The sequence below is a fragment of the Sturnus vulgaris genome, chromosome 2 (genome assembly GCF_052056855.1).
Source record: "Sturnus vulgaris isolate bStuVul1 chromosome 2, bStuVul1.hap1, whole genome shotgun sequence".
NCBI lineage: Eukaryota > Metazoa > Chordata > Aves > Passeriformes > Sturnidae > Sturnus > Sturnus vulgaris.
This window is the reverse complement of record NC_142244.1, coordinates 59266782-59278929: the sequence shown is the minus strand read 5'-3', so window position 1 is coordinate 59278929 and position 12148 is coordinate 59266782.

The window sequence follows — 12148 nt, the reverse complement described above, 5'->3', positions numbered from 1 at the left end:
GGCCTCACACAGCTCAGCTCCTGAGACAGCAGGTTCACACTCCTTGGAGATACAGAGCTCCTCTTCCTCAGCCTACAGACACTGCAAACATCCCAGGAAGCTTTCAGCCATATAGAGCAGACAAGCTGTGGTAACACTCTCTTCCCATCTGTTTTGCCAATTGGCAATTCTTCCCAGGTGCCACCAGCAATGGTTTTGCTGCCCTGTTGTCCCTCTGTGGAAGTTCTTCTGGTGGAGCACAGCGTGAAACGTACCTGAACTTGGTCTGCAGCTGCAGGAGAGCCTGTGCATGCATGAGTTGTACTCAGAGGAGAGGCACAAGAAAATGACACTCAGCAGGCACCTTCTGTGGCAGTGAAAGATACCACTCTAGCATTGCAGTCCTTCAGGGACTCTACTGCTTTACATCCTTCCAAAGGAAAATATAGAAAGGGACCCCTCTGCTCTGGTTTATGCTGGCAACTGCTTATCACCAAAAAGAAGCCCCACACCTGTTATTTCAGAGACCTTGAACTTGCTATCATCCACTGTCCTCCAAAACAAAAGCATATATAGTTGTGCACACAAACAATGTCTAGGCTTCTTCAGCCTCTGCTTTATGCTTTTATGCATGAATTATATCTCAAGGCACCCAAAAGAAACACAAATTAGTCTGAGGCATCTATTTTCCTAGGTACCTGAGCAGAGTTTTCTGTAAGAGAAATATGAGTCTAAAGCCATCTGTTATTTCCTATGAAATATCTCCCCTGTCTGACAGGGCTGACTGCTGCATTTCTTACTTCCTTTACCCATGCAGACAAAAAAAATGGCAGCTCATGGCCACCCACACTTTCAGCTCCGTGTACTGATCTCCACAGTTTCCTCCTGAGTCCCTGCCAGAAAGGCAGTTCAGCTGACTACAGGCAGTTCTCATTAATCTCCCCTATCTAAACAAGATGCAGAATGGAAAATTGCAAAGCAGGAAAGCCAGCTAATTGCACCAAAGCAACATTTTGGGATACCTAAGCAAGATGCTTTTTGCAGCTCACCCCCATTGATGAGTTGTTTCTGAGGAGTTGCTTTTTACCAATCCAAAGCACTCAAATTTGTATGCCTGCAAGGACATTTGGAACATCTCTGGAAGGGCGCTTCCTTCCTTCCGTGTACTGGCTGCTTTTTGCTAGAGTTTCCACTGCATTCAGGACATTAATTAGCTGACCAGGGGCACTGACCCTTCTTATTTCTTCCCTTTTTAAATTGTTTGTGTTTCACAGGAGCTGATAAAAGGCAACAGTGGCAATGCTGTAAGAGAAACTCTGGAGCTGCTATAGTGCTTCCTAATGCCTCCTTTGGCTGCCCTTGTGTTTAAAAACACAGCACAATTTTCCTCTCCATTCCCCTTAGCCAACACTGCTACAGGGAAAACCTCCATCTCCACCGCTGTTTGGCTGGTTCATTTCCCTGTTTGCATAGCTTACGGGTGAGATAATATAGGCAGAAGCATGTTGTGGCTGCTGCATTGCACAGGCAGTCTGCAGAGCAGGCTGGGCTTCTGGCCATGAGGAGGTGGAGGAGCAGGCAGATCCCTTGGCAGGTACCCCTGGCTTAGCCATGTTCCATTTTCATGTCCCATGAAAATGGGGAATCTTTATGGAGAGCAAAGCCATTTCATGGGACAGAGGGTAACAGGTGATGTTGACAAGAAGCACTGCTCAGAGCAGGATCAACTACAGCAGGTTTCTCAGGGATGTGTCAAGTCAGATTTTGAATATCTCCAAAGCTGGAAAGACCACAACTCCTCTGTACAAACTTTCCATTTTCAACCACTTTCATAGCGAGAAGGTTTATCAACAGGAGTTTTCTGTATTTTGATTTGTGTCCATTGCTTCTTGTCCTGTCACTGAGCACCACTGAGAACAGGCTGGTCCTGTCTTCTTGACTCCACTATCAGGTATTTATGTATATGGATACCACCCACCTTAGGCTTCTCTCCTTTGGGCTGAGCAGCCCTGGCTCTTTCAGCCTTTCCATGTATGAGAGACGATCCAGTCCCTTCATCAACTTTGTGGCCCTTCATGAGACATTGCTGATGGGGACGCCAGTGACTGGCAGTTCAGAGTTCTGTATTCTGCCTTCTCACCAGCTCCTCTTGTGCTGTAACCACTCTGTCAGGCTGGAGGAGCCCAGCTGAAAATTGCTCGTATGCTGATGTCTGTATGAAAGATCTCCCAGTCCATGCACATGACGCTTCCCTGACAGCATGCCAGAGTCAGTTCACTCCACTTGCTTTTTGTTTTCCTTTCTCTGCCAAACTCGCAGACTCAGCAGCCACAGAAATATAGCCTCCAAGGCATGAAGTCAGGTTTTTGGTAAAGACACAGAAATCAGTGTTCTTTTTTTTTGTTTGGTTTGCTTTGTTTTGGCAAGTGACATTCCCCATTGCTCATATCCCCTACTACTGTCTCCACTGGCAATATAATGAAAAGGGAGCTGACTCTTCGGCTGTCTCTGTGCCTAGAAACTCATTCCCTTTCTGCACTTAAACATTGCAATTGCTGAGACCTGTAGGACAGATAGTTCTTTTAAATGATTTAGAAACAAGTGGGAAATATTTCCATGCTTTATTTAAATAGCAGCAACCCTGATTCTTTCTCCTTTATTTTTATTTTTTTGCTTTTTAGGTTGCAGTTCCTGCAGAGCATTTGTCCTCTACTTTGTGTTAGCCTAAAAAAAAATCTGTGGTGGTATGATATTATGGGATACATAAAATATATTATAATTCTAGATAGATGGGTTGTTACATACTTCCACACATACATACATACACACACTATTAAGTCTAGCAACCAAAACACAGGTGTTTTTCCTTTGAGATATTCCTGTTAGAGGCACCCAGAGCAACTTCTTCCTGCTTTTTCTTAAATGAAATTACCAAAACAGGTTTCTAAATTTCTTGTCTTTACAGAATAATGCAAAGGGGATAGCTTCAGGACCTTCCAGCTTTCCTGAACGCCGCATCTGCACTGGTTGCAACAGTATCCATAAGTGCAGATGTGCTGGGAAAGGGATGCAATGAAACTGCACGTTGCTGAAAATCCAAACAAAGCCAAATCAGACTGGTCTAACAGGATGTAACTTCGTGGCATTCACATTTCAAAGTTTTCAGGCAAGAAAGGGTTGGTAGTTTGGTAAATAGTGTTAAAGCCCTGTGAAACCCTGGCCAATTTTGCCAATCTTAGCGGAAAGAGGGAAACCAAAACTGTTAGTTCAAACAGAAAGTAAACCCCTTACTAATCAGTCTTTCTGGTGGGAAAGAAAATTATTGTATAGACCTGGCCAGGGACAAACACATATTCCATCAGGGCAATTTCTGTGGCTAGAGACCCACAAACCTACAGTGAGAAGGGGCAGATGGAGAGACCAGCGTGGCCACTGGAAGGGGTACAGCCCACTGCTTTATAGCCACATGCAGCTTTGCCAACTCAACTGAAGTTACAGCATTTCCGAAATCCACGTAATGCAATGAAGAGTTACTGAGTTTGAGCAGACCCAACAGCAGTGGGTGTGACAGCTGTGTGGTAAGTGCTTGACTCAGATGTCTACCACAGAACTTTAGTTTCTCATATATTTCTGTCCTCAGTGAAGACAACAAGCAAGGCTGGAACTTATTGGTCAAGGGCTCAGCATGAGGATGTGTCAGGATGACTAAACACTTGTCCCGACTGTGGCACCAATCCCTGACTAATCTCTCTGTGCCTGAGGTTTTAGTCTTTCCAATTGCTTTGTTCTCAGGAATTGCTCACAGCAGGAGAAGAGTAATATTTTTTCTGGAATAATTCCCCTAGCCTTGGGTTGATCCAAGATTCAGTTAAATGTGTTGTAAGTGATATAGCAATAAAAAAACATGAGGAAAAGAGGGAAGTTGGTTAAATTTGCTACAAACAACTGTTGTCAGCAGCCTGTGTGCACTGAGAGGATACAGCACAGTTTCTGGCAGGACAGATTGGATGTGTCCTCTCATTCTGCAGATCCAGGTCAGCGAGTCTTTCAGCATAACGTGGCACACACATTTGGTTGTTTTCAGGAACTATATCTTAGCTGTGATACTGGGACTGCTCAGATGACTGTACTGTTATGTGGGGCCATATAAACAAAGAACGTCAAGAAGTCCAAAGATCGTGGAGACAGAGTGAAACATAGCACAAAAACACTCTTGGATGTTGTGCTGCTTATAGACTGTGTCCATTCAAGCGTGGCAAAAACTCTCTTTCTGGAACAACTGTTATTCTTTAAGCTCTCTGGTGTAACTTGGCTTCAATAATTAACTTCACTTTTTGATACAGCTCTTTAGATTAGTTTAAAATCTGGGGATTTTTTCAGACTCCTTTTGGTATAGGAGCTCCCTACTCAGTAAAGTGAAGGGTAGTTGGTAACTTCCAGCTAAATAGGCTCTGAGCTTTTACTGTCATTTAAGGAACTTTTTGCCATAGAAGCAGCAACAGAATTTGGTCCTCATTCTGCAGTTTGAAGGTTTGCTGGCTGTTGCTACCAAAGCTGTGGCAGCAGGAAAAAATGCTTAAACGCAAGCATTGTTTTTCTTGTGTGTAGATATGTGTTCAATAAAGCATGACCCAAATTTAGCTGTTAGAGTACACAAGCTAAGTACCCTAAAATAACTAAACCTCATTCAATTTCAGACCAAAAGAAAGGCTTTTGAGCCAAAAAACTCTTTCTAAATGGAAATGGTCTTAAGAAGATATGTGATCACTATCTATAAATATTGTTTGTGGTTTTGGATTATCACAACTATAATAACTCTACTAATAAACTTTATTTTGTGTTGTAAACTCTGGTGTCAATCTGAATCTTGAGTTGAGATGCAGATTGTGCAGTGAGTGGAATGTTTGCTAACAGAGAATCTCATAATGAACTAATGCCTGTTAGTAACAGCAGTTACTGGTTTAACCACATGATTAGCTGCCATCTGCGAGGAACTACCTTTCAATAAGTAACTAGAAGGAGAATTAAAGCCTTTGTCTGTGGTTTGTTTTGCTGTTATGCTCTAAAGGTTTTTGATTCTCCTACCCCTTATAAACACCAGCTAAAACAAGTCTCTGTTTTAGTGACTCTGACACTTATTTCTTTGGAATGCATTTCAGTACATAATACCTGCAAGTGATGAGGCTAAAAACCAGCAGTTGTTAGGGGGGAGCTATTATGCTGACTTTGTTCTTAAGAATCCTTTGATATTCTTAATGAGATGTGAAAAAGTACTAAAATAAGAAACAATACTGTTCTGAATACATCTGCAGGTCCCCCTAGATTTTTTCTGTAGTATTGGAATGCAAAGAAGACACTGATCTGGGACATTAGACTCCTTTATCTTCCTCTGTTGTGCAAGAAAATGGTTGCAGGGCATAAGGAGATGGTTGCATGCTCATAAGGAGATAGTCCTTATACACCTAAAGTGAACCTAACCTGATGTTTGGAAATTTGAGCTGCCCTTAGAGACTGAAGCTCAAGCCAGTATCAGATTCCAGCAATCTTCTGACACAGGCCACAAAGGAAACAGTCATAGATGAGTTTTGTCTGGATCTATATGTTAGGATATACAATAGGGATGACTCCCGGTGTGGCAAAGATGCAATGCCAATAATGTACCCAGGAAAAGAGTATCTCTGCAACACAAGAGATATTTCTACTTGAGCCTCCAGGCCTGTTCTGTCCACCTTTTCAGTAACTTGTAGCCCAAGCTGTATCAGGCACAAGCAGAACTTCCTGCATTCACTCTTGCTGGAAACAAAGAACATTTCTGTCTGCAAACCCATCCAGTCTTGATTTGGAAATTGCCAGTGATGGAAGAAGAAACCACAAGACTGGATAAATGTTCCCAATGGTTAATTATCTCTGTTATTATAAAACATTCCTTACTTCTAGTCTGAATTTGCCCACTTTCAACCACTGCAGCTCATTATATTGTTATTAACAATGTTAAATAATCCATTTGCTCTTTTCTCTAATAGAGGTAGGCATTCACAGGCGGGATTCAACTTATTCATCTTTAGCTGTCAAGCTCTCAGTCTATAATCTAAATGAATCGGGTAGGTCCCTTTGCACTGGTGCAGTGAGATGGCCACCACTGACCCTCACTCCTTGCTGCTAGCAGGCGTGTCTACTTTATGTGACATAGCTGGGCATTCATTCACCTTCTGTCTGCTCCTGCTTGACATTGTATGTGGCCCCGGTGTCCCTGTATGACTCTTGCTGTGACTCCTCCGTGTTTGGCCATGCACAGGACAGAGGTTTTGTACAGGTGATGTCCCTGATGGGGCTTTTACTTCTCCAGGTTCTTGTCTAGCCCGCTTGAAATCCCAAATATATTTGCCAGTAACCTGATTTCTGTGGCCTGCCCACTGAACATTTCACAGAATCATAAAATTATACAATGGAAGGAAGGGACCTTAAAGATCTTTCAGTCCCAACCCTCCTTCCATGGGCAGGAACACCTTCCACTAGACTAGGTTGCTCAAAGCCCCATTTCAACCTGGCCTTGAACACTGCCAGTGATGGGGCATCCACAGCTTCTCTGGGCAACCTGTGCTGGTGTCTCACCACTTTCACAGTGAAGAATTTTTTCCTGATATCTAATCTAAACCTGCCCTCTTTCAGTTTGAATCCATTCCCCTCTGTCCTGTTACTACAGGCACTTGTAGAAAGTCCCTCTCTACCTTTCTTGTAGGCTGCCTTCAGGTACTAGAAGGCTCTTATTAGGTCACCCTTAAGTCTTCTCTTTTCCAGGCTGAACAAATCCATTTCTCTCAGCCATGGAGACATGGTCCATCCCTCAAATCCCTGTGGTGGACCCTCCTCTGGACTTGTTCCAAACAGGTCAATGTTTTTTCTACACTGTGGACCCCAGAGCTGGATACTGGTTGATGAAGAAAGCTAATCTGCCAAATTTCAGGGCAAGCATGCTGTTTCAAAAAAGGTTCCTGAACTCCTTCCTCTTGAGGAAAGAAGTATGATTTTCTCTAATAGAATCCTCAGCTCCACAGTTCCCCAAGGCCCTCATTTTCCAAGAACATCAAGAGCTATTGGAAGAATTTCCTTCTCTTTCCATTTCTGGCCAGCTCAGCACACAAACCACCTCCACAGCCTGCTTCTCTTCTTAAGGAGATAGGAAGATGTTTTCTAGACTTGACCACTTTCGTCTTAAGATTTTTTTACTGATCTGAGAGGGAAAGTCTTTCTTTGACTCTGTTTATAGGAATCATGCTGGTTTAGTATCATTTTGGCAGATTCAGAACAATGGAACCGAACCAAGTCACTAAGCCAGGGAATAGCAACAATAAGGATCTGAATGACCAGGAATAAACGTGTGTGTCCAGCTCAGAGTAGCATATTTTTGCTTTTCCAAAAATTAAAGTTTAATAGCTGAAAACAACAAATGGAGCAATTCAGTGTTGAGAACTTGAAAGTTTCTACCACCTGTATTCTTAGACTTATACGAACCATTTGTACTTTTAGTGCCAGAAATATAGCAGACACTGGAGCAAAAAAAAATCTCTACGTGGGGAAGAATCTTCAGCCCAGGAACATTTAAAAAGATTAGCTGAGGTTTGAGTCTTTGTGAGTAAACTGACTGGGGTCTGGGAAACACTGGAGTAGTAACATCATGCATCACCCAGTGCCTAATGGCAAGGAATTTTGCTGCAGTGGCAATGTGGCCATGGAGACCACACTGGAAAAGTGCTGCTGTTTACAGAAAAATTCAGACTGAGCCAGTGAGTGTGTCTGTGTTTATGTGTGTGTGATCACAGGCACAGCCCATGATGGATATCACATTGACAGAGTACTTTCACTGCTCATAGAAGCACAGATGTGCCAAAAGCTGTGATCCAGAGGGAACACGTCAAAGTCTGAGTGAGAACAGTTAATCCTTCACGTTTATCCCATCTTTTCCACTGTAATTGCCTGCAGGAATGCTGCCTATCACCAGCTGTGGCAGGGTGTGTAGGTGAAACTGAGCTGGGGGATCTCAGAGCACAAGTCCCTCCATGAAAGTGACTACACTGTGATGCTAACACCCTGCAGCTGACATTAGCCCAGCCTGGATTTGCATTCTAGTCAGATGCTATGTTCAGATGGCATCATTTGTGACAAACGTGCATTCTTGTCCACCAAACAAGGGTCATAGTCTCTGCTCCAATGCCCACAAGTCCTCCTGGGTGGCATCACAGTGTGGTGGCAGTTCCCTGACGTGGTTAAAATAGATCACTCAGATTACTCAGAGGTGTAAGACCATAAAGTCTAAAAAACCTGGGATTTAGAAAGATTTTTGAGGGAAAAGCTGAATATGACCTAAACTACTTCTACTTGATCCTCATGTTTTGATACTGAAAGGGCAGTGGGTTTCCTTCTTTACTCATAGAGATCTGAGTTATGGGCCTCTGCCCTCCTCACAAGGATATTTATGCTTTGTATTTCTCTGGAACACCTTCACAGCTAACAAGTATTTGCACATGATGGAGCTGGAATAAGACTTTTAAAGATTTGTAAATAATTTAGGCAGATAACTCACATCTATTTAATATAATTCTCTAGGAAGCATTCAAAAACTCCCAGTCAGGGAATTTAGGAGAAATTTCTTTCTATGCTAAAAAACATTTACATAGCTACTGCCAATACTACTGTGGAAATAATAACACTGTAAGATTTCAAAATCATGTTTATAAGCAGGAGCTGCTACCCGGTGATTCACCAGCACTGTTGTTATGGCTAATTTTCCTGGAAAAGTACATTATTGCAACAAGTTTTCTCTCTCTCTTTTTTTTCTAATCATCACAGTCTTTGTTTCATTATCTGTTTATTTTTACTGCTGGATCTTAGTTTGGCACAGAGATCCTTGTATCTCAAAAGGGTTTTAAAAACCATCAGCATTTTGAAACATATACAAATTGCCAAGGGATTTTATTTTTGGCTTTTTGAGTAATGTTGTGTTTTTGTACTTTTTAGCAGCAATGAGCAATCCACCCTCTCAAATAGCAGAGTTTTCAAGTGATGTTTCAACTTTTCGTGGCTGCGGTCCACTCTTTTATAATGTGGGAAATGCCCTGCCTCTGAACTGTGTAAGTGATACGTCACGCTCTCCACAAGTCTGCTTTTTAACAGGAAGGAGTAAACACCTCTGGGGTTCTCAGGACGTGTTTTTAAACTGTGGCCAGTGCTGGCAGAGATTGAGATAACAATAACTGAGGAGTCAGTAGAGAGAAAACACCAGGTCAGGAGAGAGTTGCTGAGGACAGGGCAAGAGGAGCAGCTTGAAGTAACAGCATGAAATGGAGCAAAGGAAAATTACAGCTTAATTTCCCAGAAGCTGCCAGGCTGCCAGCTGAGCCTCATGGGGAAGATGGTGTGAGTCCCAGAGGATAAGCCATTAACACGGGCCTGGACAAAGCACTGATAAAAGTGCTGCTTGCTGGCAACCCTTCTGCTACATGATGGAAATATGATAGGTGGCCTAAGATGTCTCAAAAGTCACCTGTGAAGCATCTCTAGAGGCAAGACCATGAGCTGGAGGTAGTGGTCAGTCCCTCCAGCTCTTCTTGTCACTGTAGCCTTCTTATCCTTTCCTGTCCCTCCTCCTGCTGCTCATTTCTCCACTCCCTTCCTGCTCTCCCCTATAAGAGCCCCGTTTTACAGCTCTCTAGTTTGTTGTGACTCCCTACAAGCAGTTTGATAGCATGGTGACAGTCTGGGTTGTCACAGTACACAAGAGGTATCAAGATCACTCACATCACCACCACTGTACAACACTGGCTGTCACAGACCTTCATCACCTGCAGCTCGTAGGGATGGCCACAACTCAGCTTAAGGTTTAACTGAGAGAAAATGGGTATGGATGTTCAAAACATCCTGGGATGGATGAGACACAAGGATGCAGCATGCTCATGTGCTCCTCTCCTCTCTGCATGCCTGAGGATCTGTGCTCATGGAACACAGACCAGAACTGTCAGTGTTGGCATGGATGTTTTCAGACATCCATCAGAAGGTTGGTCCCACATGACAGGAACACTGGGAGAGCTTGGAATGAGAAAAAGTGCAGGATAAAATCCCCCTTTTCCATAAAGAACAAGGAAGGAACGGACAGAAGCATTTTAAGAGTGGAGTCAAATTTTTCTCACCCAAAAGCAATCTCTCTGGGTCAGATGTCTCAGAGCAGATTAAGACATCTACATTTAGGCATCCTGGGTGTCTCAGCATCAGCAGGAATAGTAAGCACACCTAAAGGTGGACTTCTCATCTGTAGGCAGACATTTCAAATGTGCTGTGTATTCCTTTGTATTGTCCCAATGGGGATCCAAATGATTAGCTCAGATGTAAATAGTTGTTTTGTAGACATACAGTAGCAGGTGAAAGGGATGCTGTCTCCATGCCCTGACATGCCCTGCTTTTCCTCTTTACCACAGCTGTAGGCAGCAAACCTTCACACCACTCCCACCTCAATAATTTAATTTCCCTTTGCCTTTCAGTTCATTTTTGATTCATGCCTGGACTTCGTGTCTTCTTCCTTGCCACTCCCTATAGGCAGAGCATTTCTCCAGTTGAGGTTTGACAAACATCTTTATTCTTAAAACAGCCCAGTCCCACCCTAGGCATGGTTTGCTCAGCCCTGCAATGTGCTGCTGGCACTGCTAAGGGAGGATCTCTTCTTCCTATTTCACCAGCTTCTGGTTTCAGGGAGGTGCTGGATCCCACAGACATTATAACAAATTTGCTTCTCTAAAATTTGGAAGGTCAAGTCATTGCCCTGTACAGACTGGAAGATGGGGGAAAAGCAAAAGGAGACATGGGAACTGTCCCTCGACTGTCATCAGGTAAATGACTCCTGCTAAAATAAATTGCTCTCTGTGGCCACTGAAGGTTGGAGGAGAAGCAATGTGCTTAAATTACAGCAAAAGTTAGCTGTTAGGGAAAGATTTCTTAAGGAAAAGGTTGTGGGGATCTGTCTCTGGAGACACCCTCTTACAGCTGATTTTAAGATCAAGTTTGTCATACTTCAGTCACAGCTAAAGAGCAGAGTCAGGGGGTTACATGGCTGTTCATGACCTGTTTTCCAGAGGCAGATAATATCCCAATGTGATGAACCACAAGGCAGGAATCTCAGCTCATCTTGGGGCAGGACAGGGGCAGAGGGGGGAGGTTAGCAATTGGTGATGTGGTTTTGTAGCCCTGGGGAATGTTGCTGTTGGGGTCATGGCCCTGTTTGATTTTTCATGAAGTTGCTTAATTCTGTATAGCATACACAGAGAACTGCTGAGGTTAACAAGAGTTGAAGTTCAGGAGAGGGTACAGAGCTGGTAAAAAAGTAAAAAAACCTTAAGATGTGGTTGTTGCTTCTACTAATTGCTCCAAGGGATCTAGAAAATGCAGATCTGACAAGTGATTTTCTCATTTGGAGAAGTTTTTTAAGTATTCTCTGTGTAGTTATGAGTTGCATTCCATTCCTATAGGACAAAGAGCTGCCATTTGAACAGGCTTGCATGTAGACTGAAGAAATATCTGGTTTGATCTGGGAAAACCATATTTAGGGTTAGCACAGTGCTACAGTGCTAAGGGAGAATGGTTCCCTGTAGACAGAGTTGGAAGATCAGATGAGTGCTATCTCATAACCTGTTTCTAACTCACAGCCCAAGAACCACTGCAAGCAGCCCCTCTTCTCATGTTTCTTCCTATTTCCTCAGCCTCATGCAAATTCTTAGGTAGGTTCAAGTGCTCTTTCAGGCCCTGATATCCCTCCTGACCAAAGCTGAGCATCAAAAGCAAATTATATTTGCATCTCCTCTAATGTGTTCTGCAGTCTACCCCAAACACCATATTGCAGTAGCTAAGTGGTAGCAGTACCAAAGCCAGGTGAACTATATCAGATTTATCTCCACAGACTTCCATTACAGTCATATGGATACAGGTAGTCTTAACCTGGCCCCACACAATGCTCTCATCAGGTCTCTTCAATTTCCTCTGTGTCATTGTCCCTTCCCAAAGAAGATTTAATGAATTCTGCAACAATAGGAATTTGATAACATTAAGAAAAGAAATATTTTCCATTCCCATTTTCCTCAGAGATCTCCAAGACAAGACCTGTTTGGTGTCTCACCTGTAGGACAGA